At 34.0% G+C, this 26,123-nt stretch overlaps 1 protein-coding gene across 2 annotated transcripts in view; it reads left to right on the top strand.

Annotated features, from left to right (window-relative positions):
• Positions 1–26,123, top strand: part of LOC122518465 (polypeptide N-acetylgalactosaminyltransferase 2) — a 121,629-nt gene that overhangs the window by 13,326 nt on the left and 82,180 nt on the right. The window contains exon 1 of one of the 2 annotated variants that reach the window (XM_043637409.1): positions 8,523–8,594. The exons of the other annotated variant lie outside the window; for it this stretch is intronic. The gene's annotated coding sequence lies outside the window, so the exon portion shown is untranslated. Of the gene's footprint in view, positions 1–8,522; positions 8,595–26,123 lie in introns of those variants that run through there. 2 annotated transcript variants of the gene reach the window in all.

Consider the following 26,123-nt stretch of genomic DNA (forward strand, 5'->3'; position numbering starts at 1 on the left):
ATAATTTAAAAATTATATTTTTATTACATAACATATAGGAAATTATTCCTTTTTTCTTCAATTTGTTTTATCTAATTTTATTTCACGGAATTTTGTACTCCTCGTAAAATAACATTATTTCGATCTATCGAATTCTAACGATTGTGTATCTCGATAAAGAGATAGTTAAGCAGGTTTGATCGGCATGTTCTGGCGATTACGATTGCGTAAGGTGAGCGTGAAACGAGCTTAAGGCTCAAACGACGGATCACTTTCGTTGTCGGTTCCGGTTCAGGGTCGGGTACGACCCACTTCACGGTCACTGGGTTACCTCGAGACTCCAACGTGTAACTATATATCTCATATTCTTCTATTTGCAAACGTCGAAGATCATCAAGATAGAAATAACAGAAAATAAGAGAAAATATAAATGAAACGAAACGAGTTTTTTCGCAAGAATTTATCAAAACCAGTCATTGTTGTAATAATTAATAATTTATTAATATCAGATCGTTCAGATCAATTTAATCAATTTTCAAATTCACTTGTCAAGAGAGAAACAAAATGATAAAGAAAAAATGAAATGTTCCGTTTAAAAAAGAAATCTCGATCTCTCGAGAAATTTTCAACAAAAAAATTGCTCGAAATTCCTCGCAGTGGTAAAATAAAGAAAAAAAATATAAAAAAAAACAGGAAAAAAAAGAAAGAAATTTTGGGTACCCTTGGGATTCTATTATTGCTACGTACGCTCCAAAGGGCTTCGTTCGTAGAATACGTTTTCGTGCGTTGAATGCATAGTGATCGGCTTATTTCGAGTATGGGCCACCCACTTCACCACCTGTCGTCCATTACCTCCCTTTCTCCTTTCGAAAGCGATTCGAAACCGAAGTCGACGTGAAAGCGTCGAAAACTCGTTGCTTTTTCCAAGGGCCTCGTCTCTCTTTTCTCTCTCTCTCTCTCTCTCTCTCATTCGGAACGTAGCATATGGTGCCATAAGACACAAGATTCCTCGAGAGGGATCCCCGATATTCTAATATTTTTTACAGCAATGCTTCGAGAACTCGTTCACCATAAAGACATTTGAATGTATTTTCAACGTATCATAAAATTGAAAGAAGAAGAAGAAGAAGAAAGTTATATTTCCTGGCTATTTTTTGTCGAGAAACGTTCTTTTAAAGATTTTTCCCTTTTCGTGTTCCTTCATTTGCTTTTCAAATGATGAATCAGAATTTTATTTGAGAATAACTATCGAAAGATAGATGGACGGATAGAAAGAGAGAGAGAGAGAGAGAGAGGAAGAGACCGTGTTTGCGTGCTCGTTAATTTTAAATAGCAAATGCAACGATCGAGCAAATTTTAGCTCGTTTGAATATTTATTCATCGATATATCCTCCACTATTTTTATATGTTCTTTGAACTTAACTTTGAACTTTAATGCAACATACTCGAAAACCGTAATCAGGTTTGCATGTGTCTTTTAAACAGTGTATTTAATACACACGTGTCATTTCGTTTGCTTAACTGTTCACCGATACACGTTTTTCGTATATGTAAATGCTTATCGAAATCTCTCGTTGAATAAAGTAAATATATGAAAACTATTGCGATCTATTAAGTATGTTTTTTAAATTTATTATTTATTTTAATTGAAACGAATGTGACAAAGTGTAGCATAGTTGTTAAAAGATTTGTAATTGACTCGACTAATTAATAGAACAATTCCTTATTCATATAAACTTTGATAAATTGATGAAACGATTGTCTATTAAAACTAATATCTACGTTTTGCTTGTATCTTATATTAGATCATTGGAATTGGAATATTATTAGAAGAAATTGCAACCAAGTGTAATATAATTTTACGTTGATATGGGTTTGTTCGATGCAGGGTGCGTTAATATCGTAAGCCGATTAGAATTTAACTTGCAAGCGATCGCTTTGAATTGCGAACAATTTCCAATTGAAGCCATTAATGAATGTTTAATGTTCATATTTGATTCAATGAATCTTATAATCACTCGTTAAGTCACATCTGTGATACGTTAATCGTACATTATGATCCCTTTGTTTTACGTTCGTTATATTTTTTTATCCGATACAGTGCATGAACATGAGACACAGGAACTGTAATTGTAATTGAAACATGTATCATGTAACTGCATCATGTAATTGACTCTAGAGAGAGAGAAAAAGCTTAGAAAATTTAATTAGAAATATTTATTTAAAAAAAAACAAACACTGGTGTGTGTACTTATGTACGCACGTAAGAAGTTATACTTCTTTACCGTACCAAAACGAACATAACCTCAATAACTTCAAAAATAACTTTAAAAAATAACTTAACAAAAAAGAAAAATTTATTATTATTATTATTATTATTATTATTATTATTATTATTATTATTATTATTATTATTATTATTTAAAAAAAAAGGAAAGAAACATATTTTCAATCGATCGATATATTATATATATTAGAAAGAATAATAAAATAATAAATAGTATTAGTTCCCACTTCGATCATTTAAGTAAAGTGGCGCTGCGTACGATTAGTATTTGGATGGGTGACCCGCTCGAGAAAAAAAGGGGGGAAGAAGGAAAAGAAGACAACTTCACACCGTAAATTTGAAATTGCTTTGCCGCGCGTCGTAAATACCGACAAACTTCATGGTGTCGTTTTTCCAGACGCTCGGAACAATATCACTCCCCATTACATTTTCCCCAACGCGCCAAAAGAAGTATAACCTCAAAAATCAACAGAATATCGGAGATACCAGAGCATATCATTTAAAATGAGACACCGGGCGTATCTAGTTTCGCGGTCACGTTAATAGTCTTTCGCGAAAGCTTTGCTCGTTAAGTCACGCGCGAGCAATATTATAGCAATTAGGGTAATCACGGATGAGCGGAGAAAGCTGTGATTTGCATAGGAGAGTTTGTGAATGGTGGTTAGCCACCAATCACCGTGCAATACGCGGCTTTCGTTTCGGTGCTCTATTACGGTGTGGCACTATCGTGAATGGGGTCTTTAAAGTTCATAATGGACGGGAGCTAACGTGCAAACGACGTGCGTGTACATTCAGTTTACGACCGGTTGATCCACCTCGTCGTAAATTCGTTCGGATGTTCGTTCGCAGCAACGAATCACGGCTAACCGATTCCGATATATTTTTTGTTGATTCTCGTCGCAAACCGTTCACACCTTGTTCCATATACATAGGTGCAAGAGAAGAGAGTGGACAAAATAAAAAAGGGGGGGAAATAATCATCGAAAAAACATGAATCTATCGCAAGCGATTTATCTCAACTTTCTTCCTCTCTCTCTCTCTCTCAGTCTTTTTATTAGGCAATGAAAACCGACGTGTGAGAAACTAACCAAAGGTTCGATAGAAAATTCGACGATAACGTTCCGAAGCACTGGACGATCGAGTGGAAGTCGATAAAGAGAGAAAGAAATACTGGTAGATTTTTGCAAAGAGGAAAATAGGAAGCGAGAGAATGAGAGAGAGAGAGAGAAAGATGAAGAAAAAAATGATCGAAGAGGAGAAATCGTTGAAGTATATCAGCCCTTGTCGGAAATAGTCGTGGATTCGGAGATCAGTATCCACGTGGTAAAAGCCGTAAGGCTCGACCGTCCGCAGGGCTCGAATCTTGGTCCATGGAACGACTTATTGAATACGTCTACGATATTGGATTTTTGCCGACATTACGAGTCACCACTACCCACTACTACCCACCACTATCAGCACTAACACCATCACCATCACCGCTATTGCTCTGATACCACCCGACCGCGAAACGACAGGGGAAATTTAAAACTCGTCATGCCTCGGCCAACGTGCCTGCCCGCCCCCCTCTTCAACTCTCTTTTTGCCAGACGGTACTCGAAACCGAAGGAGAGATACCTTCTGTTCGCGAACATCTCCGATCAATAATAACACCTACACCCAGACAGTTTCTCTCTCGTCGTCGCAGGTTCGTAACTTTTGCTACTCGTTTATGTCAAATGATTTAGCTCATTATCTTTTGTTATTTGTTCTTCGAATATTTTTCACGAATTTTGATTTCCTATTTAAGCCTCAACGGTTCAACGGAAGTATGAATCATAGATAACAAGCGGAAACAAATTTTAGAGAAGTGATCATCTGGTACAGTCTGCTCAACGCGTTAATTGCAAATATGACACACTGGTTCGTTCATAATGTTTTAAGATTTGTATCGATATCAAATCTTAGATAATCTTTTATAAATCATCCGAAGTACAATCGATCGACAGCTTTTAAAAAGCAAACATGTCTAGCCCTTTTGTGAGAGGGTGCTTTCTGCTTCTTCCCCACCACTACAGACAAATTATATTTTAATGCTCTGACGTATCCAGGCTGGCATGATTGATAACCAATATATTCTTGTATGTACACAGGGCGGTCGAACATGGGGCTCGTTGGTTAGTGCTAAATGATTATATGTACGCGTGTGTCGACGTACCAAGTGTATGTATGTATGTAACGGGTGTAGAAGGAGAATAGGGATCGAACGTTGTCAGGTGGGTTGCCACTGACGAGACGTTGAATGCATAATCGAGTGATAGCGTCGTCGGTAGCTTCTCGGTGACTTCTCAAATCTCACGGGAGACCAAGCGAGATGGATTTTGACTTCGAAACGGGATTTAGACTGCTACGTTGTACCTGTCATCCGAGAGAATAGAATCGAACATTCCTACGAATATCTACCTCTTACTCTCTACTTTGTTATTTTATTCTAATTGTAGAATCTATTATTTGTTAAAAAAAAAAAAACTGGTATGTGTACTTATGTATCCACGTAAGAAGTTATACTTCTTTGGCGTACCAAAACGAACATAACCTCAATAACCTCAAAAATAACTTCAAAAAATAACTTCAAAGAAAACAAATAACTTAAAAAAAAATAATAATAATAATTATATATATAAATATATATAAGAAAGAATAAAAAAAAGAAAAAAAAGCTGGTGTGTTTACTTATGTACGCACGTAAGAAGTTATACTTCTTTGCCGTACCAAAACGAACATAACCTCAATAACCTCAAAAATAACTTCAAAAAATAACTTCAAAGAAAACAAATAACTTAAAAAAAAAATAATAATAATTATATATATATAAATATATATAAGAAAGAATAAAAAAAGAAAAAAAAAGCTGGTGTGTGTACTTATGTACGCACGTAAGAAGTTATACTTCTTTGCCGTACCAAAACGAACATAACCTCAATAACCTCAAAAATAACTTCAAAAAATAACTTAATAAAAAAAAAATTTATTATTATTATTATTTTTATTTAAAAAAAAGAGGAAAGGAACATATTTTCAATCGATCGATATATTATATATATTAGAAAGAATAATAAAATATCATAATATAGATATCAGTATAGTATTAGTTCCCGCTCAATCATTTAAGTAAAGCAGCGCTGAGTACAATTAGTACTTGGATGGGTGACCCGCTTGAGAAAAAAAAGGGGGAGGGGGAGAAAAGACAACTTCACGCCGTAAACTTGAAATCGCTTTGCCGACAAACTTCGTGGTGTCGATTGTTACCATGCGCTCGGAAAAAAATCACTCCCCATTACATTTTCCCAAACGCGCCAAAAGAAGTATAATTTGAAAAAGAAAAAGAAAGAATAGAACTACTAGAAATACGAGAACTATGAAAATTATGAAACTCCACAAATAACGAGAAAAATGTCAAACACACAAAACTCATTTAATGCATTTGGGACTAACGATTGCGACAGTTGAATTGAAAACTTCGTATCAATAAAGTTTGCGGCTAGAGAACGGGGCTGTGCCGGCGTGTCGACAAAAGTTTAACGCGAGTTCGCGGCTGCGTTTGACCGGTTAAGTTCAAGTAGCGATTTTTCAAAAGGAATCTCATTTTGTCTGCCGGAGAAAATCGTCGAGCCGTTGGAAAACAACGGTGCGATATTGTTTCTAGATCACGTTCTCGTTTAACGAAACGAGCTGACGATTGATCATGTCAAGACATTGACGTTACTAGCCTCGTCTTTACGTGACCTATCATCTTTCTTCAATTTTCTCGATCTTCTCCTATTTCTTTCAGCTGTTCAACGTGAATTCTATCTCACAATCAAATCAAATTATTTTCTCTTCGATGGATTCCTTTACTTCTATCTTCCATTTATTTTTATATTTCTTATTTTTATTTTTTGATTCTATGATAGCACTTGTAAGATAATAATTTTGAACGTCTACGAAAATAATACAAAGTTCAAGTTTTATGCAATCATTAGGAAGGTTATAATGATAAAGCGTTATATAAGGGGTACTTGGTATCGCTAAACTATTCACATTCCTGAATTAATTTCATTTCATTTTCATGAACTTTTTGCAAATTAAATGTTTCCTTTGCAGAAAATGTTCTCCCTTTTAAAGGACTTCTTCCCTTACGCTTTTATTAAAATAATTTAGATGATATTCAGATCTATATCCAGTAAAAATATAAAAGCAACGTCTGGTGAGAATTTAAGGGACAACGAGTGAAAATCGATTCACCTTCTTCGAAAAGGCAAATCAATCGTTTCCTTTTATATTCAAATTTTATTCATGGTTCTATATCCAGGTTTAAGAAGTCTATCGGGTATTCATAACCTTCTTGATGGTCGGTGCAGACAAATAATCTTTTAAGGGTATGCCAATCCTCTACGAGTAATCTAGATTTTTTTTCCTTGAAATATTTCCGTGTTTAGGAGCACATTTTGTGTGCTATTTGAAATCTAATGTAAGACAATTTTTCAAGATCTTATCGATGTCGTGAGTTCTATACACAAATTAATGCTACTTTTTATAGATTTAAAATAACTATTTATATATATACGGTGTCTCAGTAAATGTAACGATCGTAAAAAATCAATTTGACGAATATGAATGATACTTTTGAATTTATATACCTCTCAGAAATAGAAATATTGAATCTAATGAATTACGAATAAGAATCTTACGTGAATCTCTATTAAGTATTTTATTTTGATATCGAATAGGTCGCAACGACATCGATACTAAAAGTATTGGAAGCCGAACAAGTTAATAATCCGAAAATTCGATCGCGGAATTCCGAGTTGGTCGTTGATCCGTTCTCGTCACCGTTCTCGTCACCGTTCGTTCTCATATGACTTCCGAAATGTAAAAAAACTTTCTTTCTTATCGTGGCTTCCTTAACTTTATCGCGATTCCCAAAAGTACGTAAAACTTTTTCTTCCGAACTAGATCTATCTCGAAGCGATCGATCAACGAGAGATGCTTGCATTACTCTGCCTGATAAAAAAGGAAATGGAAAAGAAAAAAGAAAAAAAAAAAAAAAAAAGAGAAAAAGAAAGAAATAGGTAGAAACTCTATAGATCCAAAGTACCACAATTTTATTCTCGTACAGGATAGATAGGGGGATGGAAAAAAAAAAAGCAAATGGAACAGATTTCCACTTGGCAGTTTATACGAATTTAGTCGAGTGCAGTGAGAGAAGAAGATAGGTTTTTTTTTCCCCTCTCTTTTCTTTTATTATTATTATTATTATTATTTTCTTTTTTTTTCGTTCTTTTCTCTATTTTCTTTGATTTTATTTTTTTTTCTCCACAAAAGCATAAAAAAAGTTTAACCAGATTTAATATCATTTCTCGTTACTCGATCGTAACTCTCGATGGGTTGGTATATCTCTTCCTGTTCGTAGATAGGATAGAATGTAGGTGGAGGTACGTAGACATAGAGAGAGTAGGAAAGAGGGGTTGGGTGGGGGGAGGTAAAGAGAGAACACGTATACATATACATATACGTTCCTATAACGCGCAGTGTGCATCGAGGCACGCGATGTACGCCAGCAGCAGTGCTCGAGATAGGGATGCATTTGCATGGCTACGTTGCAGCATCATCGCCAGTCATCCTTCCGTGCTCCTAGATATCAAAGAGAAGTCTACACACCTTGTTGAACGTAGCTAGGTAATACTAGGGTAGCCTGGGTACTTCGCATCGCGCATCAACCTGCATATTTCCCCTTCTTCGCTATCCGAGCTATAGTCGAGCGTAACTTCGAAGCATGAAAGATAAAGGAAGTTCTACGGATATCGCGATACTTTACACACGATATTTCCTACCTGCTAAGAAACGACGAACAATTTTCTACCTACAAATTTGATCTACCTATTTATTATTTATTTTATCTCCCCTTTGAATTTTTTAATTCATTAATTATTTTATTTACGAGAGTAGTGAACATCAGTTTTAGGGATCGCTACGTATGCTCGGAGAAACAGAATATTTTTCAGAACGCGTGACAGAATATTCTTTAGTCAAATAACCGAGGTTTGTTATATTTAAAAGAATATATTTGAACGTGTCGTTATCAAAGCCGTGATTCGACAATGTCTTATCGCGCGAAATACCGGTCTTATTTTTTTTTTTTTGTATAGATCAGATAGAGGTTCGCATAATCAAGAGTCGTTAATCAAAATCTGTATCGTTAAATAAGAGATTTTTTTCTTACAGTAACTCGTCGTTAACCAAGTACATCGTAATACGAGGCAGTTGTTATCCAAGGCACCACTGTGTATTCGATTTTTACGGAAATCCAGTAAGTGATGTGAAACTTTTTAGTCGGTATATCTACTCATTGTAAATATTTATAGAACGTGACGATAGTTATACGATTCTACATACATTTATTACGATAACACGGATGATGAATCGACGTTTCAAACTATCGATTGATTTTGCAAAACATCGACAAATTCCCCGGCATCGTGAATAACGTAACAGATAATAATCATTCCTAACAGTAGACGGCTACTGCTAACAAATTCTTGTAGATTATTTTTCCTTCTCTGGAATCGCGAATGCTAGATCTTTCGCGAGAATATTATCTTTTTTCCTCATTCTCATTTCTTGTCAATCCTTCTAGATGTAAAAAAAAACTGGTGTGTGTATTTATGTAGGAAAGTAAGAAGTTATACTTATTTGCCGTACCAAAACGAACATAACCTCAATAACCTGAAAAATAACTTCAAAAGAAACTTCAAAGAAAAAAAATAACTTAAAAAAATAAATAATTATTATTATTATATATAAGAAAGAATAAAAACAAAATTGGTGTGTGTACTTATGTACGCACGTAAGAAGTTATACTTCTTTGCCGTACCAAAACGAATATAACCTCAATAACCTCAAAAATAACTTCAAAAAAAAAACTTCAAAGAAAAAAAATAATTTAAAAAAATAAATAATTATTATTATATATATAAGAAAGAATAAAAACAAAACTAGTGTGTGTACTTATGTATGCACGTAAGAAGTTATACTTCTTTGCCGTACCAACACGAACATAACCTCAATAACCTCAAGAATAACTTCAAAAAATAACTTAAAAAAAAGAATGTATTATTATTATTATTATTATTATTATTATTATTATAATTATTATCATTATTAATTTTTCTTATAACTTTTTAATTGTCCTTGTTTTTTTTAATTAATGTTATTATTATTATTATAAATTTTCTTTTACATAGAATATAGTTGATAAAGAGACCTGTTCCCCCCTCCCTGCTTGATTATCGATAATATTCGCTAATGTAAGCCGATTATTTTTCTTTTATCATTATATTTGTATTCATTTATTTATTTATTTAATTTTATAAATATATATAGCGTGACCAGGTAAAAAGGGGGAGGATTGGAAGTATAACAAGATAAGTAACTAATTACTATTATTTATTTATTTAACAAAAAAAATAAAGGAAACATATTTTCAATCGATCGATATTATATATATATATATATATATATATATATATATATATATATCAGAATATCAAAATATGGATATCAGTCCACACTAAATATAAGGGAATATATCGAATTACTTTATGCATCAACAGCCATGGCGCGGTTACAGCATTAGTTCTCGTTTCGATCATTTAAATAAAGCAGCGCTGAGTACGATTAGTACTTGGATGGGTGACCCGCTTGAGAAAAAAAGGGGGGAAGAAGAAAAGAAGACAACTTCACGCCGTATACTTGAAATCGCTTTGCCGCGCGTCGTAAATACCGACAAACTTCATGGTGTCGTTTTTCCAGACTCTCGGAACAAAATCACTCCCCATTACATTATCCCCAACGCGCCAAAAGAAGTATAACTTCAAAAAAAAAGAAAAGTAGATATATTATACGTCTCGGTCATATTGATGACGCCGAATAAAAATGCCATAACGATCGGGCCGCGGTGGCTTTTAGTCGAATTACGCGCTATTACGGACTCCCTTTAAAGTTCGACGGCTGAATCCGCGTAAAAATCTTTATTTCACGCGGTTCTCGTACACAGAGCCGCCATTTAAATTGTACGGCTCACGGTCGAGAGGGCTCTTCTCTATTTCTTTTCCTTTCTTTTTTTTTCTTTTCTTTTCTTTCCTTTTCTTTTCTTTTCTTTTCTTTTCTTCTCTTTGCTTTTCCCTTTTTTCTCTCTACGCTTGACGCGTTTTTCTCATAATATCATAACGAGCTCCTAGACGAGGCCAGCTCGGTGGACCGTCGACGCTTCGGATCGTTGCTCGAGAAGTCTGCAAAGTTTTCTTCGGGCGTTGCTTCCTTCTTTTAAAGAACCTTAACGAGCTCCCTCCTCCTTTTTCTTATTCTTTTTCCCCTCTTCTTCTTCTTTCTATCTTCTTTTCTTTTTTAAATTTGATTATCGACAGTTTTCGTAAAAAATAAAAGAGAAACAAGAAATGTCATTTTATTAAAAGTTCCAACAAAATATTTGATCATCTCTCTTTATGAACATATAGAGAGAAAAAGATTCATTTAACGTGAGGTGAAATTGAATACTCGGAGAGCTTTTCATTTTGGTCAACTATCTATCTAGGTATGTGTGCGTCAAATATTATTGGAACATTTTCTTTCTAATATACGTGAACATTTTTGTTAAATTTCGAAGAGTAGAAAAATAGAAGGAAAAGAACACGAGAAAGGGATACAAATTTAATAACATGCGCGAACGATCGTAAATCAATCGTGTAGTCAAGAAGCTGTGATGAAGGGAAGGAACGAGTAATATTATGCGTGGAAAATCGACGAAAATAAAAGGGGAATATACAACTAGGAAAAGAGAGATGAACAAATTGGAATGTGACGAATTGTCTTTGTGAAGAATATGGAAGAAACACAAAACAAAAAGAACTGGAGACTATGGAAGAGAAATAGAAAAATAAAAAGAATAGAAAAAGATTGTTGGTTTCTTTTCGTTTGTCTTATTTATCGTTAGTATCGATTGGTATTTTTGAACTGTAGATGTATACACTGATCGAAAATCGAAAAGACCAACGAGAAGGACTCCGACGTTGATCCGAGAAAGCTTCTCCAGAGAAGAAGTGGGAGATGGAATGGGGATTGGGGGGTTAACAACTGGTCGAAGAACGCGGTAATCCTGAAGGGATTTAACGATCGGCCAGGAAATTCATTTTACGCTCCAGGTACGCGAGATTGATTCGTGATAAACGACGAACGTCACGAACGAGACCCTCCCGATCGAGAGCTTCGTTGGCGGATTACTTCTTTCGCGGCATGAAAAATGTTCATTCGATACGAATTCGCTGCGCGAATTTAATGAAAATATCCCGACGAAGAAGAACGAGATCCCGTTCGTTTGTAATTACATTCGGTCGTCAAAATATTCGAATACTAGGATAATTTTAGAAAATTCCAATTACTAGAAAGTGAAATAGTGATTATTACATTTTCCACAAATCACGATTTTCCATCAGGGAAAAAGAGAAAATTATTTTGCGAATTTTCACATTTATTTAAAAACGAGTAGAAATACTATTCCTAGATCTTTTATTTTTTCATCAATTTCATACGTTCCTTGTTTCTTGGTTAAATGATTGTCGGATAAGAAAAATCTATTTTTCTTGTAATTATTTTCTTGTAACGAAGTATAACTTCTTACGTGCGTACATAAATACACACACCCGTGTTTTTTCTCTATAGTCTTTGCAAACGTACTGTTTACTTATGTCTTCTGACATAATCGTTTAATTATGTACTTAGCACTTAGCGTAATAGCTCGATGCGTTAGATACACGTTATTTCGTAGGTAGTCGCTTACATTGAATGTAGCGATTATGCGAAAGGTGGAGCACTGGCAGGTCAGTGTCTCATCTGTCTACTCGACAGTACTTTGGTTAGAAGTGAGCAAGCAACCGAGAAATTCCGGTTTATAATAGTTTCTACTAAATTGGAAGATGATTCTATTAAGAGCATATAAAAAAAACCTTGCCTTTAACCGTTTCAATTTAGAGAACAAGTTTTATTGCAACATTTTCAATAATTTTATATAAACAGTTAAATATATGTATTCTTGTATCGATATTAAAATTGCTCGTTTCATTTTACTGCGAAGAGAAAAAATGCGAGTACAATACTTCATTTTATTTTTTTAGAAAACAAAGAGATCTCGCAATTGTTCTCATTGAAATTCTTACGAGAAGGTCACGCACGATTTAAATGTCATTAAAAAATATTACATGCACTCTAGTTTCTACTAAATGGGAAGATGATTCTATTACGAGTATATAAAAAAACCTTACCTTTAACCGTTTGAATTTAGAGAACAAGTTTTATTGCAACATTTTCAATAATTTTATATAAACAGTTAAGTATATGTATTCTTGTATCGATATTAAAATTGCTCGTTTCATTTTACTGCTACGAGAAAAAAATGCGAGTACGATACTTTATTTTTTTTTTTTTCTAAAACAAACAGATCTTGCAATTGTTCTCATTGAAATTCTTACGAGACGGTCACGCACGATTTAAATGTCATTAAAAAATATTATATGCACTCTAGTTTCTACTTAATTGGAAGATGATTCTATTACGAGCATATAAAAAAACCTTACCTTTAACCGTTTGAATTTAAAGAACAAGTTTTATTGCAACATTTTTAATAATTTGATACAAACAGTTAAGTATGCGTATTCTTGTATCGATATAAAAATTGCTCGTTTCATTTTACCGCGAGGAGAAAAAAAATGCGAGTACAATACTTTATTTTATTTTTTTCTAAAACAAAGAAATCTTGCAATTGCTCTCATTGAAATTCTTACGAGAAAGTCACACAGGATTTAAATGTCATTAAAAAATATTACATGCACTCTAGTTTCTACTAAATTGGAAGATGATTCTATTACGAGTATATAAAAAAAACCTTACCTTTAACCGTTTCAATTTAGAGAACAAGTTTTATTGCAACATTTTCAATTATTTGATACAAACAGTTAAGTATATGTATTTTTGTATCGATATTAAAATTGCTCGTTTCATTTTACTGCGAAGAGAAAAAATGCGAGTACAATACTTCATTTTATTTTGTTTCTAAAACAAAGAGATCTCGCAATTGTTCTCATTGAAATTCTTACGAGAAGGTCACGCACGATTTAAATGTCATTAAAAAATATTACATACACTTTAGTTTCTACTAAATTGGAAGATGATTCTATTACGAGTATATAAAAAAACCTTACCTTTAACCGTTTGAATTTAGAGAACAAGTTTTATTGCAACATTTTCAATAATTTTATATAAACAGTTAAATATGTCTATTCTTGTATCGATATTAAAATTGCTCGTTTCATTTTACTGCGAAGAGAAAAAAATGCGAGTACAATACTTCATTTTATTTTTTTTCTAAAACAAAGAGATCTCGCGATTGTTCTCATTGAAATTCTTACGAGGAGGTCACACACGATTTAAATGTCATTAAAAAATATTACATGCACTCTAGTTTCTACTTAATTGGAAGATGATTCTATTACGAGTATATAAAAAAAACCTTACCTTTAACCGTTTGAATTTAAAGAACAAGTTTTATTGCAACATTTTTAATAATTTGATACAAACAGTTAAGTATGCGTATTCTTGTATCGATATAAAAATTGCTCGTTTCATTTTACCGCGAGGAGAAAAAAAATGCGAGTACAATACTTTATTTTATTTTGTTTCTAAAACAAAGAAATCTTGCAATTGCTCTCATTGAAATTCTTACGAGAAAGTCACACAGGATTTAAATGTCATTAAAAAATATTACATGCACTCTAGTTTCTACTAAATTGGAAGATGATTCTATTACGAGTATATAAAAAAACCTTACCTTTAACCGTTTCAATTTAGAGAACAAGTTTTATTGCAACATTTTCAATTATTTGATACAAACAGTTAAGTATATGTATTTTTGTATCGATATAAAAATTGCTCGTTTCATTTTACTGCGAGGAGAAAAAAATGCGAGTACAATACTTCATTTTATTTTGTTTCTAAAACAAAGAGATCTCGCAATTGTTCTCATTGAAATTCTTACGAGAAGGTCACGCACGATTTAAATGTCATTAAAAAATATTACATGCACTCTAGTTTCTACTAAATTGGAAGATGATTCTATTACGAGTATATAAAAAAACCTTACCTTTAACCGTTTGAATTTAGAGAACAAGTTTTATTGCAACATTTTCAATAATTTTATATAAACAGTTAAATATGTCTATTCTTGTATCGATATTAAAATTGCTCGTTTCATTTTACTGCGACGAGAAAAAAAATGCGAGTACAATACTTCATTTTATTTTTTTTTCTAAAACAAAGAGATCTCGCAATTGTTCTCATTGAAATTCTTACGAGGAGGTCACGCACGATTTAAATGTCATTAAAAAATATTACATGCACTCTAGTTTCTACTAAATTGGAAGATGATTCTATTACGAGTATATAAAAAAACCTTACCTTTAACCGTTTCAATTTAGAGAACAAGTTTTATTGCAACATTTTCAATAATTTTATACAAACAGTTAAGTATGTGTATTCTTGTATCGATATTAAAATTGCTCGTTTCATTTTACTGCGAGGAGAAAAAAAATGCGAGTACAATACTTTATTTTATTTTTTTCTAAAACAAAGAGATCTCGCAATTGTTCTCATTGAAATTCTTACGAGAAGGTCACGCACGATTTAAATATTATTAAAAAATATTACATGCACTCTAGTTTCTACTAAATTGAAAGATGATTTTATTACGAGTATATAAAAAAACCTTGCCTTTAACCGTTTCAATTTAGAGAATAAGTTTTATTGCAACATTTTCATTTATTTGATACAAACAGTTAAGTATATGTATTTTTGTATCGATATAAAAATTGCTCGTTTCATTTTACTGCGAGGAGAAAAAAAATGCTAGTACAATACTTTATTTTATTTTTTTCTAAAACAAAGAGATCTCGCAATTGTTCTGATTGAAATTCTTACGAGAAGGTCACGCACGATTTAAATGTCATTAAAAAATATTACATGCACTCGGCAGCACGGTTTACCGTTATTCTCACCCAAATATCGATTTCTCGGCGAACTTTCAAGAGAAGCTATTCTATTTCTTTGTTCTTATATCACTATATTATAGATATACGTGATACCTAATGAATGGCTCTTGCTAATCGTTTATATTCATAGTCTAATACTGAGAAAGTCGTTTAGAGAGGAGCGGCTGTGGCAAAGAATGAGAAGAAACTTTCGTAGTAACGTAATTACCCAAACTAATATACTCAACGAGAGAGAGAGAGAGAAGAGAAGAGAAGAGAAGAGAAGAGAAGAGAAATAGTGAGACAAAGAGTAAGGATACGCTCTTGAAAATTTCGAGATAATATCGTTATGAAAATATTTTTCACAAACTTTCCACCGTATTAATTCCTTTGAATTTATTACCAAGCGAATAATTAATTGGTTGTAAAGTAATATATATATATATATATACATAATAATTTCTAATTCAGAAAGTTCGCCGTTATAGATGCGCGATATGGATACGATAATGTGAGTGCGCATAATTTGAAGAGACTAATATACCTGTTGGGACACGTGTCTAGTGCGAAGGCTATGGCTTTGGCAGTAAAGGATCTTGGTAAACTGCAATATTGAGTGAGTTACTGGGTAATGGGTGTTTACTGCTCTGCCACTGTGCTAACCGTCCTGCATTGCCTTGCACTACCCTGCACCACCCTGCACCACCTTGTACTACCCTTCTCCGCACCTTCCACCCCTCGATAAGGTTATGTACATACACGAACGTTGAAACGAGAGGGATATAGACTTACGATAAGCTTCACGTACAGCTCCAAGAGCGTAAACTCCCCCCCAACCACAATCACCCACCCCACCTTCCTTCCTTCCTTCCTTCCTTCCTCTTTCTCTCTCGTCACTTTCTCTCTCTCTCTCTCTCTCTTTTTACACCAATGAAATCGACGGACTCTTTTACGACCCCTAACCACTTTTTATATTGCATTATCGATCCACTATTTTAGATTTTGATTTTTCAGTAGAGAGACTGGAACATTGAGCGCGAGATAAAACGTGTTAAGAAAAGAAATTCGAAAAATATTGGTACTCGTATAGACGAGTTTTGATTATAAATTTATTATATTATAATTTGATTCGATATATTATAATAATTATATAATATTATATAATAAATATATATTATTATTTATATTAATATTATAATTATTATATAAAATAATATAATAAATTTATTATATTATCATTTTTATTGGATATATTATAATTTTATTCGAATTATTAATGCCAGATAATTTATTCCTTTCGGTAGATTTGCGATACATTTATGCGTTATCGCATTCGATATATTATATCTTCTAGTTATCATAAAATAAGCTCTGATTATTGTATTTAACAATTTCATGCAAATTAAAGGGAGAAAAGTGAATTGTTTCGAAAATTTCGATCAATTTTTGTCTTACATTAAACTAGAAATCTCGATTGATTTATTATGGAAGTAGGTAGTTGAGGACATTGAAGTAACGGAATAAGTAATAAATCCAGTTGTAACGAGACAGTGTGACATCGGTAACGTTGTACGTTAAAACAACCTGACGGCCATCGTACGCCACGTGGAAACAACTGTATGAAGCATAAGTCACGCGAGGGCTTCGACTTTGTTGCAGGGATTGTAACTGGTTTAATGACCGTTACGGTAATAATAGTTGAAATAACAACGACTCTTTCAATAGACCATAATCGAACTTCCTCGAAATGTGTATGATAAAGTAAACGTATTTCCTGATGTTTCGTAACGTTGATACAAAATAAATGATATCGGTAAATAAGATCGACAAGTTTATTCATTGGATCGATTTAGGCGAGTTTTAGTTGAATTTAGTATTCGAGCTCGTTTTGAATTGGTTTAAAGCCATACAAGCGAGATAACTTTTAATTAGATGCCATGCAACTTACGTTATTCTCATCGGTGTACTTTAAAACGGTAACATGCTAACGTCTAAGTCTCTCTCTCTCTCTCTCTCTCTTTCTCTCTTTTCCTTCCGTTTAGAAACTTATCACGACGGTTGGAAATCGTATCAAAGTTTTCCCCTGTTTTAACCATGCCAAAATAACGGGATTACGAAAGCGAGATGTTCAAACGGGGAAGTGGATCATCGAACGAAAGCCGATAAAACTTGATAAATTCTAGACTCGGTTCAACGGATATAGGGTAATGCCGTTATCCTTTAGCATTTTCTGCGACCTTATTGGCTTTTTCATAGCGCTTCTTCTCTCTTCTCGATTTCTTTACGAATAAATGTTTCGACTGGTATACACGAAATCTGTCTATTATTTTTTTTGTCGAACGATTAAGAGAAATATTACAAGTATTTCGTAGTTTTCAAATCTTTTTTTTCTAATTTTATTTTAGATAGTTAGAGATTATTTGAGCCGTTTATTTTGAAAGCGGCCTAAGACCATTTATACTTAAATTGAGATATTTAAGGGTTTGCGTTTCAATGCAATTAAACATATACGTACAGAATACCAATGAGTTATGCTGCTTAAGTGTATCTAAAGGTGTTCAATTTACAATTCTTATTAAAATAATGGCAATTATTAAATGAATAATATAAGTTTATATATTTTTTTATATATTATATATATTTATTTATTTATTTATTTAATAATATTTTGTTGACCCTAGAGCCCAGGTACCCTAAAACCCATATATATATGTATATGTATATTTTTACTGTATTTTTTTGATATATATTGAGCCGTTTATTTGAAAAGTGGCCTTACTCCGTTTAACCTTAAATTGAGATATTTAAAGGTTTGCGTTTCAATGCAATTCAAAATATACGTAAAGAATAACAATGAGTTATGTTGCTTAAGTGTATCTAAAGGTGTTCAATTTACAATTCCTATTAAATAATGGCAATTATTAAGTGAATAATATGTGTCCAGAATTACCGTATTTACTCGGAATATAAGAAATCTTAAATGCTTTATTGATAGATAATTTAAAGTTGTACATGTAATCATGAGTAACCGGAAATAATTGACAAATGGAGTTAGGCCACTTTCAAAATAAACGGCTCATATAAAATTACTTATAGAATTTTCTTTCGATGCTAACAACAATTGCCGAACGGACGCGAATGAATGAATTCAAATTGAAAGGAAACAGGCTCACGTAAGGTACTTTCATAATGAGAACAAAAGTAACACGTCCGGTCTTAATGATTTTTTAACGATCCGATCTTGAACGTTCCCTATCCTCTTACTAATTGATTAAACGAATTTGCTTTTACAGCCGCGCGAACTTCCAAGTAGTTTTCTTCGAGAAATCTTCTCCGTCTTCTTTCTTCGAGCAAGTAAGCGGAGCCAGTAAGTAAAACCAGTGGCGTCGTTAAGAAGACGGATTACTTTTACCTTCGTGACGAGGAAAGTGGATCCTGAATAAACGGCTTGCTCGTGGAATCGGTCATCTCTGGCGTCCGTGGCTATTAGTTCTCCTATTCGTTCTTCGTTTGACTTCCCCTCGCTTCTTCCATTCGCCAGCCCCTCCCCCCCTAAATTCGATTCGTCGTTTGACAAACGAGTCGTATGATGTCGAAATACGTCACGAATTTCTATCGGCGCCAACCGACTACCACCATCAATTAGCGTAAAACTTCGACGAGCACGAGAATCTCTTGAAAACTTTCCAACGATATTAACGAGCCGAGTGTTAACCGATTATCAATTCCAATTCGATTATCCTATCGTAAATATCTCCCAACACGATTCAAACTAATTTCATCGCAGATTTATCGCATTCGTGTAACACATTTTCAATGACGATTCCTGAATGTTTTGTTATATTCGAAATATACGCGTATGTTGTAAATACAGTTTTTGATATAATATCAAAATAAAAATAAAAATGAAAAAATAAAAAACCAAGAAAAACTTATACTTGAAAGTTAGATCGCGATAAATCTAATCTCGTAGTTTCAATGACAATTGGCTCGGAAGAAAATGCAGTACTCGCAGTAACCTGAAAGATCTATGACATTGTACCAGTTTCGAAACTGTAACAGAAAGTAGTGCGGTTTAATGTGATGGAAAGGCAAAAGTGTCCAAGTGCGAGCTTAAGTTCCAGCGAGCAGGAGAATGGAAGCTTCCGTTTGCCGGAAGTCTCCTCTCTTGGTATACACTTTCAAGTCTCCCCCTCTTTCTCTTTCTTTCTCTCTCGTTTCCTCTCTTCTGAGAACAATCACCGGATGTTATGCGAATCATCAAGGAACTTCCCTCTATAGAGTCATGCTTAGAAACAACTTGGTACGGCCAAGTAAGCGTGCTTAGACGCGCTTAGACGTTCTTCCAAGCATTTCCGATTAAACACGACCACGTTTAACGAGTTTTTGACTTCGCTTTGCTTCGTTAAAGGGATTTCCTTGTCGAAAGTCAAACTTTCCTAAGACAAATTTTCATGGTATAATGATCAAATCAAATTATCAATGAAAATTATTATCTTTCCCATCTATTTATTCTATGCATGCTTTTAGTAGAAAATTTCTCAAACGTTATTTCGATGTTAACAATAACGCCAATTTTAAGATAATAAATAATAATTTATCATAGAAAAGCGTTCGTGTCAACTTGCTTATTTCCATACTGTTGGTGCAAATCGTGCTGGCTGCTTCATATCTCGAGTCCGTGTCTCGTTGTGTATGTTAAATGCGTTTATGTCAGACTACGTTCTCGCTTAAATAGTAATATAAAAACATGAAAAACATGAGACGTTGCTTTTGCAAAAAACATGAGGTTGCATCCACGTGTTGTGATTTGTGCGTATGTATGTGATGTTATTCGTTGGGTAGAAAAAAATTCGTTGACAACCTTTGTAAGAAACGATGTTTGATGTTTTTTATCGAGAGATCAGATTTTTTTGATATAACTTCGATCATCGAACGATCCGAATGAAAGGTCACGCATCACAGCGTTTCTCGTTTATAATCGTACGTGGATGGAAAATAAGGCAAAGTTTTCCTTTGCTTTTTTTTTCAGGCCGCATGTAAGCCGGATTATTTTTCGCGGTAGCTCGTTAGAGATAGTTTCTACGAGTTTTAGCACGTTGTTCTCTCTAGGTTTGCATTTGGACAAGGTATAAAAGGTACCTTTATAACGACCTTACGCGTCGTTTGTCGCAGTTGCGAGAAAATTTTCCTAAATACTGAATTAGAGAGAGATATTTCAAATTACACCGAGATTATCCGGGAACGTTCTTTAATTTTTTCATCGTACAACTCCCTCCCACCCGCCCTCCCGAACTCGTCGTAGATCGAGAAACTTGTTCTTTTTCTTCCTTCTTTATCTTCTTCTATCTCGTGAAACGTTTTAATCGTTCGCAGGATGTTCTCGTTTCCACGAGCAAGCATTTCTTAAAGTCCTTTTTAGCGGAGACGTCCTCGAGGAGGCTTGGAATTTTTCATTCTGAATCACTTTGCATACTTAAAATGTCCCCGACGACGACGACGACTACGACGACGACGCATCGATCGTTTTATAATCCTCGCGCATAAATTACAAACCCGGATGATAAACCGAGTTCAGTAGCAATAAACTATAATTAGTGGTTTCAACGTGCGTTCGTATTCACGCTCAAATTATCTACCTATTACTATCCGTTCGTATATAATCGATATTGTAATATTTTATGATGACTTTCGATAGAGACACTTGGTTTTAGATTTACAATTAGCTCGAATGAATTATTCGTTTGAATTATTATCTTTTTCATTTTCATTTTTCATTTCCCGTTTTCTTTAACATTCGTGGGCACACACACAGATATCGCGGAGAGCGTAATAATAAAAAATTAAATTAGTTGGATCTCTGACCTGAGCGTGAAAATGGAATGGAATGAATGACTCGTGATTGTCGACCGTGAAACTTTCGAAAAGTTTCCTCTGTGAAAAGGACTGTGCTGCTCGGCCAAGAAGTTTCTTCTCTTCTCTAGCCATTTTCCTTGCATTCCAGCCTTTGTCTTTTAGCGTTTACCAGAAGGAACGAGTTTGTAATGGTGTTTAAAGTCCGCCCTACGGATCAATTTAGCCACGATTATTTTATTTGCTTTTCTGTGAGCATTTTTCATATTAACCGTAGCCACTAAAAAAGTTTCAATTTCAAACGTTACACACAGACAATTCTTACCTTTCTTTTCTATTTTCAATTCTACAAATCTTTTTTCTTATGCATATATATATGTGTATAAAAAAAAATAATAATAATATATGTTAATCGAACGCTTATATGCAAGAATTAAAATCGAAAATTTCCAATTGCTATTTTCTAAAGCACGCTCGAATTAAGCTGAACATTGAATAGCGGCAAAATACAGCTTCCACGGAACAAAAGACGAAGATCATTTTATTACCGTATAATTCGTACCTTGTATTATACGACCATGATATTTTATACTTTAAATCTCTTAATAGCTTAAAGTGATTTACCTGAATTATTTTGATCAAGCGCGTTGCAAATAGTATTTCAGCAAAGATATACCATTCTATGTTTTATCCTTTTCACTTTGCCTAAATATTAAAAAGAAAAATTAAATTATTAAAAATTATAATTATTTAAAATTATAATTATAAAAAATTATAATTATAAAAAAGAAATAATAATATTAAAAAAAAATTAAAAAAAAAATAAAAAATAAATATCTTAGGAGAAATATGAGTCGACTTAGAGAAATTCTCAGAACATTTTTGTAGCCATATATATATATACATATGTATGTATATTAGGATGTTATCTTTTTCACTTTGCCTAAATATTAAAAAAAAAATTAAATTATTAAAAATTATAATTATATAAAATTATAATTATAAAAACGAAATAATAATATTAAAAAAAAAATATTAAAAAAAAAAATTAAAAAAAAAAAAAAAAAAAATAAAAAATAAAGATCTTAGGAGAAATATGAGTCGACTTAGAGAAATTCTCAGAACATTTTTGTAGCCATATATATATATATATATATATATACATATGTATGTATATTAGGAGACAGGGAAGCACCGTTGATAGTCTGCGTTCCTACGGTGAAATTTATTATAGCTGTCGGTAGCAAGGTTAGCTAGTAACAACGCTCGTCAGAAGGTGTTTTATTGTCAACGTTGACGGTGCGATCTTTTCCGGAGTAGATCCTGGTAGTTGAAGCGAGAAGAGAGGATGTGTAAAGAAAACTATGCTCTTCCTGCCATCTGCCAAATCTGTAATTCAATAATGTACCTTTAATATTACCGTATGTCATTTGTAACCTTTTTTAAGATCAAACATGATAAATTCATTTGCTTGATTTTATATTAAATGAAAAAACATCGTTTGATTCGTTGCTCGACAAACGAGCGTAAAGTTTTATCGAGATACATATACTACCTATCGATTGAAGCTCGATTTCGGGAACAAATTTTATCCGCGAGCCGCGAGACAGTGTAACAGGCTGTAATGAATAGTCGATAAAAACTTCCATTGAGTCTTTCTCGCACAAACATACACACACAAACACAAACACAAACACGAACGCATACTCTCTCTTTCTCTCTCTCTCTCTCTCTCTCTCTCTCCTCTCTTTTTTACTCGTCGAAAACGTGTGGACGCGTGCCGATGATTTATTATTTTTACATTGGGAATTTCATTTCCAAACCGGTGACAAACACGCTCGACCGCACATAAAGCTTCAGTTTCCTCCTGTGTTTGCGTGTGCGCGTCCTACCCATAGAATCGATTGTGGTGCAACGGGTGGCTGTTTTTCGTAAAACTCAACTGAGAGAGACTCGGACGCGAGAAGTAAAACATTAATAATTGGTTTTACTCGTTGAACGACGAGAAAATAGGCACTTGCCTTTTTTTTTTTATTTTTTTATTTCCCCTACCCATCCATCCCTTTTCCGTTTCCTATCCTTTCATTGCCCGTCACCGATAGAAACAATATTTTCTAGTTAAAGCTCCGCTGCACGGATTTATGAAGTTACGCGTAACAACCACGCGATATCAGAAAATTGAAATTAATTAACGATAAATTCATTCTCCTCCTCCGAGAATTCTCTACGATGTTTTATTATCTAAACGATACACCTAGAATTTATCTCGATCAATTTTATTATCTTTTTTTTTTTTTTTCACGTATAAGAAGAATATTATGTTCTTGGGTATCGAACCAATCGCGATGCTTTCTCTTTTTACGTTTACGTATTAATTGCATATGTACACGTGCAATCGACATCTGTTGCGCTTCTGCGATGTCGTTTAATACATTAGCCACGTTTAACTCGTTTTAAACGTTAATAATCATCGAACCAGATATAGATCGATACTTTGATCGTTCCAGTTGACTCTGATTTTGGTCTGGCATCCATTAAACTGGTTTAAGGTGATAGAGGAAAATGTTGAACGTGATACGATTAGATACCTAATCGTAAGTAAGCTCATCATTCGAACGATCCCTGCTTGTTGTTTATGCGTAAACTTGATGCAATGTGCGAACGATAAATCATTCCAACACAGCTATATATATATATATATATGTATATACACCTTTGCAACGAGATTTTCCGTTGGAAAGTAAGTACAGAGATGAGTATCGATGCTTTGAAACGTTAGACCGATCGGTTTTTTGACGTAACTCGTTAGAGTTACTTCCACCGCGTTGAAAGTCTAGTTGAATCATACTTTCTTTTGTTTACTTTCATCATGGATCCATCAAAGGGGTAATCAAGAAGATCGATGGGATCTTCCGCAGTCGTAAAGATCATCTTTTGTTCCTCGTTTGTAAGCTAATCGAGAACTATCTCGTACTAACGAAAATCTAATGGGGTATTTCTTCCGAAAGAAAATGCATTTTCTTACGCATTGGATGGTGGTGCCAGTTCGTAAACGATAAATAATTTATCGAGAGTCGTTCGGCGCGAACTAAAGAAAAAAAAACCAGCTGATCGATAAATAATTTATCTCGAGTTTCGCGTCGGTCGAATTTTCTCTTCTTCCTTTCTCTCTCTCTCTCTCTCTCTCACTCACTTTCTCGTCGGAACGACTTATTTTCCTCTTCATTTCCCCTCCATTTCCCCTTACCTCTACAATCCTCCCATCACTTTCCTTTTTCTTCACTCGCAAGGACGACCGAATGAGATTCCAAGCTGCGATATTCGTCATTCTTCTTCCTTCGCGAGAACACCGGAAATGGGCACCTTTGTGCTGACGTTCCCTAACGAACCAATTAAGACGACGAACCAAACTCGTCACAATTTCTATGAGGAAAGAGATCGGGACTTTGAACAAAGCTCCGACCGACTGGTCTTTTTTTTTCCCATCTCGTTTAATGGCTCGTCATCGATATCTCGATAAGAATGGGAATCTTTTTCCTTCATTAATTACAATTTATTTGATTTATTAATTTTTTTTACGCGGAATATCTCCCATGAATTATATTGTAATAGAAACGATAATAAAATGTTAAATAGTACAAAGTCGGTTTGATCAAATACTCGGACGTTGCACTCGTTCGATACGGGTTGTCAATTTCTAGTGTGACATTCGTGTCCCATTGTTCGTTAATTGCACCTGGGACGGGGCTCGAGTAACTTGATATACACCTACTACACCTGCCCCATGAATTTTGTTTATTTTGTTTTTTCTTTTTTCCCTTTTTACGTCAGAATATAATATGATTCATTCGTACGAACTTTCCTCATTCGAAAGAATTTGTCTCTCCCTCTCTCGTTTACCGACCATTCTATCCCTTGTTTGTTCGTTAATTACGCGAACGTGTCCGTCCAATTGGCTACACCGTGCCCCCGCATCGCACCCCCCCCACCGCACCCGGTGAAACAAATTTTACGAGATCGCCCAAATTAGCCGATAATTTTTATCGAGACCAAGTTTTGTTTGTGCAGTTAACGCTCGCTCCCCCTCGCTCGGAATTTAAAGCAAACCGAGTCATTGCGTTTCGTTTGTTTGCGGTCGACAACGCGTCGATTTATTTTCATGGAATATGACAAAATTTTCAATCAAACCGGTATACGGTTCATTTTCACGCGGCACGTATATACGCGTACTTTCACAATTATATTTATGTATATATACATACGTGGACACGATATGAATGCGATTTGCGTGCTCGTTTGCCCAACGAAATGTTAGAAAATTCGACTAACGATCAACGAGATATTCCAAATACTTTTCCGACATATTAAACTCGATATACACTTATTTAATTCAACGTTATTATTTCTAATAACATTTTCATTTAATTTATCAACGTTTATCAACGACACATACGTGCGAATATTTAAAGTAGAATTTCGGTATTACGTACTCCACTTTTCTAGCGAGTTGTGCCAAAAAAGAGAGAGAAGACGATATCATTGAGAAATAATTATTATTTCGCATTAAATTATTTCTCTTTTCATTTGTAAAAAACAAATATTATAGTTTATATGAAGCAGAACAAATCTGATAAGTTATCTTCAAAACAATTATAATACTTTCGTAGGTATATATATATGTACGTATATGCATAAATACACGTACGAATTTACATCTCGCTGTAAATGTTTGTAAAATACAGTTGAAAATCGCCATCAATCTTTCTCTCTCTCTGTCTGTATTTTGTCCCTTTTTCGTTTGGGTAAGGTAGACGGCTCGTGGAAATCGGTAACGTGACGAAATTGATCGTGGCTCACCTAATGTTTCGCATAGGGCTAACGAGGTTGTAAAGAGGAAAGGCCATTAGCACTAC

This window comes from Polistes fuscatus, unplaced genomic scaffold, assembly GCF_010416935.1.
Source record: "Polistes fuscatus isolate 324 unplaced genomic scaffold, CU_Pfus_HIC Scaffold25, whole genome shotgun sequence".
Classification (NCBI taxonomy): Eukaryota; Metazoa; Arthropoda; class Insecta; order Hymenoptera; family Vespidae; genus Polistes; species Polistes fuscatus.